This window comes from Protopterus annectens, chromosome 15.part0 (genome assembly GCF_019279795.1).
Source record: "Protopterus annectens isolate FY-2018-M chromosome 15.part0, PAN1.0, whole genome shotgun sequence".
Lineage (NCBI taxonomy): Eukaryota > Metazoa > Chordata > Ceratodontiformes > Protopteridae > Protopterus > Protopterus annectens.
The window spans coordinates 136,240,914-136,253,065 of record NC_056749.1 but is presented as its reverse complement, the minus strand read 5'-3'; the positions used below and the strand labels follow the sequence as shown (position 1 = coordinate 136,253,065).

At 38.9% G+C, this 12,152-nt stretch overlaps 1 protein-coding gene across 2 annotated transcripts in view; it reads right to left on the bottom strand.

Moving 5' to 3' along the window:
• The window catches only part of RNF128 (ring finger protein 128), a 1,151,289-nt gene that overhangs the window by 120,633 nt on the left and 1,018,504 nt on the right, over positions 1-12,152 (bottom strand). The gene's annotated exons all lie outside the window — the stretch shown is intronic.

Below are 12,152 nucleotides of genomic sequence, written 5' to 3'. Positions count from 1 at the left end.
TACTACAGGGGGATACACTTGGGACAGAGCTAAGCTATGTAAAGACTCAATATTTCTACTTTGGACTTAAATGCTCATGTTACAGACAGCACAGCATCTTTAGGCAGAAGCAGATATATCAGTTAAAATGTATACGCATTTTGTCCATTAATTACTCCGAACGCTGTATTTTTTTTGGTTCAAGCCTTTCACTGTTGTAAACATACTTGGAAAAACGTTTTAAATTGCTTACTTCCATTTTATCATTTAACTCTGAATGCATGAAACTGATGGTTTACTGGTAAAAGGGTATCAGCCCAAAACAAAATGGTATTACTTGGCTATTGGTACCACTGGTATACCTAAAGGTTGGTTTAGTGCAAGAACAATCAGATGACAGTGTGTATCCTAAATCATGGGATAGAGGAAGCTGCTGCAGAAACGGCATTTCATCACATTCTTGAACACTATACAAGTCTGCATGTGTCTGCAAAACAATTCCTATCAAGCTTCAGTAACATTTAGCAAGGTTATGCTTAAAGGTAATGGACTTTATCGGAGGTGAGCGAAATCCTGGGGATCCACTGACCAACTCTGATCAGATGTTATGCAGTGTGGAGATTAGATACTGTAGGCCTAAACTATTACCTGAAATAACAGTAACATGTAATGGGTAGCCCTTAGGGCCAATTACATTTTATGTATGAGTTGGTACCAGTGGTGGGAGACGAACCCCATTATAATATTGATGGCCATTGTCAATGAAGGCAAAGCTGTCACGCAAAAGCACACCTAATGTCAATTTGTCAGTAGTACACATGCCACACACCCCCATTCACAGCATAACACAGACATAGACCCACATATGCTGAGGCAATTGAGCGTAATCTTCCTAAACCTCAAAGGCCTCCTAGATGTACCACACAACAAATGCCCTCAGCAACTCCAAATGCTCTCTTTCAAACAACCACACCCATCAACACCTATAACCACATCTCACAGCCTCTGCCCTTAAGACAAGCCATCATACAACTAAACATTCCGGTCATTGTGTCTCAAAGGAGTCTCCATTGATGTACCTTTCACCAGGCTGAGTAAGGAAAAAAGTCATGGTCAGAAGCTTATCAGGGGCCAGGATCCACAATATTATACATGCACTCATGCCATTGGACCACAAGTACCAGTAAAACACAGTCATTGTTTATCTGGGTGTAAAATTACCTGAAACATACCTCCCCTAGACTACATTAAGAGTCATCCTGGAATTCTCAGAATGCGTGTCCCAGGCTGGTATGGGCATAGCATTGCATTAAGCAGCATTCTACCTTCTTTGAGGATGAACAGTACAAACAGAAAATGATAGACTGAGAACTGTTTCTGGGCATCATTCTAAGGGAATGCAATATTTGTCAGCATGTCAACAGACCACACTACTTTGCCAGGGATGGTCTGCCCCCCCTTGCAGTTTTTGAATATAAAACGTTGCCTGAAAAAGGCATTTTTGGGAAGGACAATGCCAAACTGAAAATATGTCCAACATAGAAAATCAAAACCAAGAAAATCTAAAAGGTGTTACTGCTCAATGCTAGGAGTCTAAACAAGAAACTCCACCCCCTACAAAACCTCTTCTCATCTTTCCACACAGTAAGACCAGCTACTACATAGGCACAGACTAAGGGTGGAGGTGCCTTGATATACATCAAAAATAAATAAACCTGAGGGCTGTTCAAACATGATAATGCACAAGCTTCTCCAAGTTCAAATTGCCACAGGTGAAATCCCATACCACTTCCTTGCCAACTACAGGTCCCCCTCTACGACCCAGGAAACCCATAACACATTTAAGCTTACTGGAAATACTCACCATCCAACCCCATACCACAGCCATGGCGACTAATTACCCCCATTACTAACAGAGTCATACAAGATACCAAACATGCAGGCATGGAGATTTCTGGATTTGGTAAACACACTCAATGGACAAAATTATCTATACTCTGAGCAGGGATGCAAACATACTGCATCTGGTCCTCACTAATATGGGACAGAGCTGCACATCATCTAGTGTAAAGTCTTCTCTGGTGATGTCAGGCTACAAAGCAGCCTCCTCTGAAATAAAATTAAAACCCGTAACCTCAGCTAACACTGAAATGCCCAGGAACTACTCTAAGGTTAACTTCCTACTATTAAGTGATAAGCTGGCAAAATTTCAGGCCTCCTCGAAACCCTGAGAACACTGCTACCTAAATCAAACTGTCCACAGAAGCCCTATACAAGGATATTAACTGCACAAATGCAACTGTACCCACCTGGAGTAAGCACATACCCAACTCAAAAAAACAAGTAACCTTGATAGAATCATGGCAAAAACTAGCTGTAATATCCAGCAGTAAAAAAAGCACTCTCAAACTAAACTCAGAGGACAAAACGTCTACTAAAACCAAATTTGAGGGTAGGGTAAGGACAAGACATTAAGCCAACCTCAAAAGTAATACAAAATCGTGTGCAGTACCCATTGTTAACGGAGCCAGCTGTATTGAGCTAGAAGATGCAACAAACCTACTGGAAGAAAAATTCAGCTCAAACTTCACCCTTTTCTCTCCCTACCTACCTTCCCTTAAAAACACCATCAAATATAACTTCCTCTACTATCATTAGGGAACAAGTCCTCAATGCTCTCTCCAAGACCAACAACATTGCACAGATGGGCCCATAACATCCTAAGCTGCCTTCCTGAATAGCATGGAATCATTTAACCGTAGCCTCCAAATAGACTTCATATGCAAAGCCATGGAAATAATTATCAGGAAAATGATCAATAACACAAGAAGCCTCCAGACGCTGGATGCAAACTAGTTTAATTTTGTCAAGGGCAGCTCATGCCTACTCAACTTGGTGGACTTCTTTAAGGTCATCATTAAAGCAACTGATGACAGCAAAATGATTCACACTGTCTACCTGGACCTGGCCCAAGGCATTTGACAATACCTCACTAGGGCATTGATTACCTCAATAAGTTGGGTATAAACCCTTATGTCAGCTGGTGATAGTCAGCTGGCTCACAGACAGGACTCCCAAGAAGCTAGAATCGGGGAATCTACTTCTAAAAAGAGGACAGTTACCACCAGAGTCTCTCGGGGATTGGTCCTAGGACTGCTCCTTTTTTGAATCTACTTCTCTGAAGTAGAGGCCTGTATTCAAGGGTCTCTGGCTGACCAAATTTGCAGATGATTGCAAATTAGAAGCAACCATAGACTCTCCCACTGACACAAATTGGTGTCAGATCTATGAAAAAAGTAAAGGCCAAGAAATACGTAATAGCATCCCTTGGGAAGTCAGCCACCATGGTAACATTCATATTAAACATACCCTCAAGAGGTGACCTTGTACAACTTATAAACAAAGGTATGGCATCTAGGTCCAAGGAAGCCATTGCTCTGTTGTATTCAGCACTCAGACCTTTCACTGAGTACAGTACCCCCCTTTGGAACGTACCTAACCAGACATAACCAACAACTGGAATGCTGCCAGAGGCAGACCTTTAAAGAGAATAACAAAAAAATCATACAGAATAGTAGATTCATGAAATAGCAGAAAGTAGTCCAAGATCTAAGCCAACAAAGCAATGGAGAAAGGAGATTCTGCAGATAGGGATGACTGCAATTAGGGATATGGACAACAGGCAAAAGGGGGCTGGAATTTATTGGAGAAAACTGGCAAAGGAACAAAGGTATTGGGAGCAAATAACTAGAGAGAGGAAGGTAATAGAATGGAAGACGGCAAGAACTTAATCCCCATCAAGGACTGACATCAGAGTACAGGCAAAAATAAATAAATAGGGGGTCCTAAATTAAAGACCAGCACTCGTACAGTTTTTGGTAGAATCTAGAACAATAGAATTTTTAGTATAACTAGTACAGCATGTAAAATATTGCATAACTATAAGAATCAGAGAAGGTTAGAAAGGATTTGGAAGAGAGATTAGACAGCAATTCACAAAGAAACAATGGGGGGATATATGTATATCTCCCACACATGCAAATAAGTCTAGAAGATTTAGCATCTTTGCTTGGAAGTGCTTACACATAAGTATTTTTATACCCCAAGTAGACTCCAAAGAATTTTTCCTCAGGTAGACAGCGAAGTGTGATGGGGAAGACAGAGGTAACTTGGAACATATTTTCTGGGAGTGTAATGAGTTGTAAGACTTTAAACATTCCCTGCAGACTGCTCTGTTGGAGATGCTGGGTGAGCAAATCAGTGTAATGAAGGAAATTACTTTTTTGAGCTATGACACAGAATCAGAATTGCCTAGACATACTAGTGCCATGCTGAGTCTAATTATGGTGGCTGCCAAAAAAGCAATTACTAGAAAATAGAAATGAGAAGCAGTGAATATAGTAACAGATAGAAAACTAACTAAGATCTTTAGAAAACGGTAAGAGCAAATTACATAGGAAAAAAATGATAATTGTGGAAAAATACATGCAGAGGAGGAGCAAGGTTTAAAAGAAGGCAGGAACTGAATGAGCTATGTAATGGCGGACTGAATGACTGGATATATTTTAAGCGATGTATAATTTTTGCAGTGCGTTGACGTGGTTTATAATGTATAATGTTTGCAAGTGAGATTGTGTTGATATAGTTCATTTTCACTTATATAAATGTAAGGTTGCCCACGTCATACATGATAATTTAATAAAGATGTTTTGGATGGTGGATCTTGACTCTTTTAGGTATTGCAGTTACCACCACCTTCTTCCAGGATGTGGATACTTCTCAAAATATTGTTAAAACCTTCCAGATCTTTATCAGTTTCTTCTCTCCTAGCTTCAAAGCTTCCAAAGGAATACCATCTATTCCTGGGGACTGGTTATGCATTACCATTTTTATCTCGTCTCCTATTTTGTTAGTAATGGAGCCTCCTCTACCTCCAACCTTGGCGCATCTAATTCTTCTATACACACTTCCATTTGTACCTTTTCTTGATTTCCACACTTCTCTGCTTTATACAGATTAATACAGTTTCCAAATTATTTTTAATATTTCCACAGGATCCCTCGTTATCTTCATTGTTATAGGCTCCCTAAGCTTGGTGACCACCCTTTATACTTTGTTGCCCGAGTCATCATGCTAAAAGTTTGTGCTCTAGAGTTATTATGGAAAGACAGTTTAACAGCATTGTTACTAAACTCATGCAAATTGAGGGAATCCCTTATTTTCTGTTTAGCATTCTGCAGTTGCTCCTCCTCTTGTTCTGAGAAATTCCCCCCATTTTGCAATATTTAAACATTGTCAGTCCCTCTAAATAATTCTTGTTGCTCCTTAAACATATCTCCCTTTTTATTTCCACCCTATTTTTAAACACCACTTGAATTTTACCTCACTCCCTAGCTACATTTTCAGAAGAAAATTTTATTTTCTCCAATAGCTCAAGAATAATTTCCAATACCCGTTCCTTAAATTCCTCTCTTTTCAACAGACAGGTGGGAAAGCACCCATGTCCCATTTTTATTTCATTACCCTGTGTTTTTATTTTAATTATTGGTACATGATCTGAAACAGTTATTGGGTATGTATAAAGACCTTCAATTAACTCACCTGTTCCTGTGAAATGTAAATTCTGTCTAGCTTAGCCAAGTTTTTGTATCTTGGGAATATGTAAATTCACTCAACTCCTACTACTGAAATCACATCTTCCATGCCAAATATTTTCATAAGTGTCTTTAAAAAATATATCTTCCTATGTTTCATTTTCCCCTCTGCCCCCCAAACATCTTCATGGTTGCTAAGCAAATTCCAGTCCCCACCTGTAAGTAATATTCCTTACTGAAATCCGATTACTTCTCCCAGAATTTTCTTAAGCTCCATTATAGCATTTTTCGGTGGAATATAAATACATGCCAGTTTAATCCTCCTCCCTTGCCAGTAGCCCCTCAGTACTATAGATCTACCATTACTGCCCTTATCTTCTATTACTGGAGCTCCTCTTGCAATTAATACAAATACTCTCCTCTTCCTTTGCCCCAGGTATTTCACTGAATAACCATCCTGAAAACCTTTCTTTTTTCAAATCCACATGTTCAATTCTTTCCAAGCTCGTCTCCTGTAGCATTTGCACTCTACATTTGTTAATAGTTCTCTACTCTCTCTTTTATATCTGTGAAACCATTAACGTTTAAAGACATTATAGAAAGCATCATATTCTTGCGAGATTATTCCCTTTTATGTATAATAGCTCCCTTCTTAAAATGTCTAGTTTCAACTTTTGTATTACATGCACACTGTTTAGCAGGTTCATCTTTTATACAGTTCTTTCTTTTCATCCCCATTTGAGCCTGTCACATCTTACAGAACGTTTTGTTTTATTGAAAATACTCAAACAAAAATGCACCCACAATACCACCTTAAAACCTATTAACTTAACACACAAAACTATGTCCTATTCAGATATTGAAGTTTTACCCTGCTAAATAGGAACAAATTTTCCAAACTGACAGCCACACACAAAGACTCGAGCTAACCTAAGAGAAAGGTTACCCATGCTAAGATGCATGGCATAGCCTGTGATTCTATTAGGTCCTGTCTGGTTTTGTCTTATCTGCATAGCTCTCAGCTGGGAAAACACGAATGCTTTCAGAAAACATTTTCCCCACACCATTTCTCCTGATCAGACTGTCTGCTAGAGACGGGAGAACCAGACAAAACTGTTTACTAGTAAAAAAAGTATTTTTATACTCAATATTCTTTTTCAATTACTTCCTTTCTATTAAAACTTGTAACTAGATTAAGCTAATGGCCTTAACCAGTCATTCCCTTATGCAAGAATGAGAAAAAGCACACTAATTTTCCTTTTGTCATGCACTTTTAACCAGACTTTTTTTTACATTGCAGTGCCTGCATTTCTGAAAACTGAGCAAGGAGACAAAGGGAGAAAGAAAAAACAAAAAAGACCATTTACTTATATTAGTACCCCCATTGCACTTCACTGACAAACTCACTTTACAACATGCAAAGAAACTCTTACACCATTTAAATAGTACTATTATGAAAAAAAATGTTTACTTACAGTTAACTTTCTTCCTCCTCTTCCCCTCTCGAGTATTTTTTTTAACATTAGTGACATGAACTAGGGCATGTCCGCTACACATTTAATAAAGTTCAAGAAAGTCCAACATTTCCAGATTTTCTTGTTATATTCCTGTTCATGTCCTTCTCCCAAACCCTGTCTCTGCTTCATCTGAAGTACTCTTGATTCTTCGAGTCAACTGTTGTGCTTTTCCCCCCTCAAGCATTTTTCATTTAGACATTGGAAAAGGTTTCACTGGCACGGTCTCTCTGTGGTCTTTATTACCAGAAGCAGAATCTCATTCCATTTTACAGCTCTCACCTTTTGTTGGACAAACGTTTGTATTTCTTCCTTAGCATGTACTTCAAAAAATGATTTTGTTCCTCTATGGAAAAATATTTTGAAGATAGCCGGGTTGAATCTCACTACTGCTTCTCAACATTTAATGAATAATGGGATGCATTTATTCCTCTTCTGCCTGGTGTACAATGTCTCCAACATTTAGTAATTTGTCCTTCTGCCACAGTTGCTTCAGAATCAACTCATCCTGCTGGTAGGAGTGCATCTTTACTATTAAAGGTCTAGGTTTTCTCAGCAAGGTTTGGAGCATACATGTGATGTGACCTTTCAATTAACAATTCCTGTTGTGAAATACCAGTCCAGTTGCTTGTGTGCGTCTTCCTAAAAGTAATACGGTTTGTTTCTTCAGCTTCTCGGCTACAGCAAAAACTCAGGTTTTTCCCAAGTGCCCTGTCCTCTAATTCTATTTTTTTTTTTAAACAGCTCTTCTTGTGCAGTCTTGTATTTAGCCAGCCTTTTGTTCATTTTAGTGTCCGAGTTTTGCAGTTTTATCACCTTATCTGAATATCTGTTTAAAGCTTCTAACATTTTTTCCAGTCTTATTGTTTGAGTTTATGTACTCCCTCAGTGTTTTGGTTATTTTAGTCATATCTGTGTGCAGTTGCTTATACCTTCTGCTAGGTTACTGGATCCCCCTGGAATGACACTAGAAGCTAAGCCAATTAAGTCAATCATTTTTTGTTTATATTGTGGCATCATCCTGGGTGAAGGTAGAATGTTGCTTAGGGCTAGGGTTGTACCTGTCTGAGACACAATCTGCGAGTTTTGTCATGTCTCTTCATATAGTTCAGGGAGGGACATCAAGGCATTCACCCCAACATGGACTACGACGGTCATAACAGTATTTGCTGGTGAGTGATCCGAGTGCATGGGTGACCTCGCTGATCATAGCACCTGACAGCCAACCATGACCTTCTTCTCAAGTCTGGCTGGAGGGACATCTGTTTCTCACTATGGAGTCTCCTATGACCAAGACATTAGATTTTGAGGTGTTTTGCCCTAGGGACTTATTTGGTGAGACACTGGTGTGTGTTATGTGCGGTGGTTTCTGTACATGTTGAGGTGTGTTCAGATAATTTGTGCTTAGGTCTCTAATCTTTTGGTAGGCTTCTAGTGAGTACCTCCATGGATGTGGGTGTGTGTGTTATGTCCTGAACTTGTGTGAGAGGTGAACCGCCTAAACTGGCAATCTGTTTAAGGTCTTGTATTTTGTTTACAAATTTATAGTGTAAGTACATCTCTCACATAAGGTATTTGTTTCAGGACTAAGTGGTTATCAGTTTACATGAGGCAATTACTACATTGCCTCAGGATGCCCAAGTCAGACTGGCCGGAGAAATGGTGGGGAAAGTGACCATTCATAATGGCAAGTTAGATCAGTTTATGATGTATGAACACAGGGGCTTATTCCGTTGACAGTTTAGGGTGAAGAGCTGCGGTGATGCTGCTCAGTGTGCAGGTGAGCTGCCTGCAGAGCAACAAGGGACTTGGGAGGGTTCTACTGACAGATGTCTAGAGAAAATTTAAGTTTCCAGGCATTTGCATCTACACAGGGCAGTGCTAACCCCCGCTATGTGATGCGTAGCTACACACAAATGCAAGGCTTAAGTACAGGTGAAATTCAACCGTTTTAAGACAAATCACCAGTGGAAAAGCCCCAAACTGAGTCTCTCTAGCAATACCAAACTCAGATGGAACCTGAGAACACTTCTGCCATAAGGGTGCAGGAAAACATCTTAATATAAGATGGCTAGTTTAGAGCACAGTGATACCAAACAGCAGGGATTCAGCAAGTCTGAAATCTAGCCTATGCTATATAAGGCAGTGATACAGAATTTCAAAATGCAGGGAAAAAAATGCAGATACAATCAGCAAAACTGAAGCAGCAATTCAAATAAATATAGTTTAAGTGCAATACAGGCCTTTAAATATACTTATTTCAGTTGTTTGCAGTGGATGCCTTGGAATTCAGTTCAGATGCAGTCCAGATCTCTGCCTACAAACTCTGAGCAGGTCCAGTTAAAAGAACAAACCCTCGCAAACATGTTTATATAAAAGTATAAAAGCAATCAACCCATTTTAACAAGTTCACATTTACAAACATTTTACATTACATATTACATGTATCCTATAATCTAGCCAAATTACATAAATTATTCAATTCTTGCCTTCTCTTAAACCTCTTTTCTCCTCAAACATTTTTCTGAAAGTATTGTTCCCACAATTTTTTTTCAATTTAATTTACCCCTATCCTTTTCTAAACATTCCACTTCCCGTTCTTTTATCTTTGTTACAATATTCACTATTTCAACTACGGCTGGTTTATATTTTGATTTCCATTTTCTAATTAGTTTTTTGGCAGCCACCAGAATTAAACCTAAGAACTTACTATGTCTAGGCAATTCAGATCCCGTATCCCAGCTTAAAAAAAATAATTTCCTAAGTTATACACATTTGCTTGTTCAGTATTCCTGACAAAGTACTCTAGAGAATTTTTAGTCTGCCAAACTCATACCCCCAAAACATTATGTTCCCAGTTACTTCCCTCTTCCGCATCACACCTCAAACATTTGCAATCTACCGGAAGAAATTTTCTTTGTGAAGTCTGCTTGGAGTATGAAATTATCTATGGAAACACTTTCAGGCAAAAATCCTAAATCTTCTAGACTGCTACATATTTGGGAGCCATACACATGTCCTCCTATTGTTTGTTTGTGAATTACATATCTAAACTCTCTTCCCAATCTTTTGACCTTCTGACCGATTCCTATAGTTCTTCTTGCGGATTTTTCCCGGTTAGGGGTCGCCACAGCGGATCTGTCCGCTCATGACTGGCAGTAGAGTTTTACAGTGTTGAGTTGCCAGCCCGGCGTCCAACCTTCCACAGAAGGTACACGCACACACACACATACCTAGGGCCAATTTAAAGTGTCCAATCCACCTACAATATTTTATGTGTCTTACTAATTATCCCTTTTTTAACAGCAGCTTTTTGTCTAGAATAAATGAAAAACTCAACATGTTTAGTCTTTCACTTAGGATCCTCCTAGGATCCTCCTATCCCTTTCTCTTGGTCTGAATCGGATATGAATTCCTGACGGGAAAGATGATCATTGGCTTGTAAACCAAATGTCTTCTTGGCCTCTTATCATTGTTACCTTTTCCTCTGTTCAACACCTTCGTTCCTTTATCAGTACATTCCAGCCCACTTGTCTATTCTCTGTACCCCTAACTGCAGTACTCCATCGCTAGAATCTCCTTCCTCCATTTCCATATTGGCTTAGCTCTTAGAATACTTTACTCTATTTTATGAACATAATATTCTGTACGACTCCTTTATTCTCCTCAAGGATCTGTGTCCAAAATCACATTCTTTATCACTTCTTGAATTACCCACATGCTTCATCACCATCCCTTTCCACTTTGAACTGTAGCCTTCTGTTTGTGTTATGTATAACAGCCTTAACTGTCTAGCTCTAAAATAGATCTTCATAACAGATGATCATAATCCTCCTTGTCCTACTGAGGATCAACTTATCCCTCTTGATTCCTGGCCTTTTCCCCTCCCAAATAAAATTGTTTAACTTTTTATTACTATCTACGTCTTCTCCTCTGGTTGATAAAAATATGCCTGACCCATGTATAAAAAGTTTTAGTCCTTTACCTTGCTATTCATATCCATAGGCAAAAGCTTCCGGTTTCTCAGTTTTATCATCTTTTTAGTCTCCCCACATAGTTAGCTGCCAAAACTGAATATTTTTTAATCCCTACTTCTAAATACTTACTTCCATTTTGCCACCATAAACATGGGTATTGCTGTACCTAATCATGTGGGGTTTTTAGTTTATAGCTATAGCCTCCGTTTTATCTTCAGTAATTTTATATGCCAAAAAAACTCTGAACTCTCTCAGAATATTCCACAACAGTGGGATGCTCTTTTTTTTGGTTCCATCAGGTACAAAATATCTGCAACAACGTTTCATGAACACCACACCAATTATATCCTTAAATTTCTAAGTCCCTTATTTTCTTTGTCAATGGCTCTAAATATCATGCAAATGGAAAGAACAACCCTGCCTGGTTCCTCTGTTCTGACAACTTTTGAGAGAGAAACCCTCCCACTTTAATTTTTGACTCAGATCCCTCATATATCCTTCTAGATTACATTTATTACTGTAACAGGAAAAGCAAATGATTCCATTGCCCTACTGAAAATCCCAGTTTACTCTGTTGAATGCTTTCTCTGCAACAAAACCCACCAACTGCAATATTTTCTTACAGTTGGTTTCCCACTGGATCACTGCTCAATTAATGCTGTCAAATGTTTGCTTCCCCTCCACAAAACCACATTGGTCCATATCTATTAAATTTTGGCATCATATCCATTCATTTTAGTATCACCTTTGCCACTCTTAGCCATTACAGAAACACTTTACAATCACAACGTAGAACTGAGATGGGCCTATATGAAGTTGGATCAGAAAGCTCTTTACTGTCTTTAGGCATTACAGCCACCACAGCTTTCCAGGAAGTTGGGCCTCCCCTCCTTTTAAAATACGGTTAACAAAGCCTTCCAGACCTTTATCCCTTTATTCCCTTCTAACTTCCACTGGAATGTCCTCAATTCTTGCAGACTTTCCTGTAAATTGGTTATACATCATTTGTATCTCATCTTTTCCTATCTCAGCTGTTAGTTGAGTTTCCTCAGTCTCAAATCTTTGCATATTTAAGCCTTCCATAAATA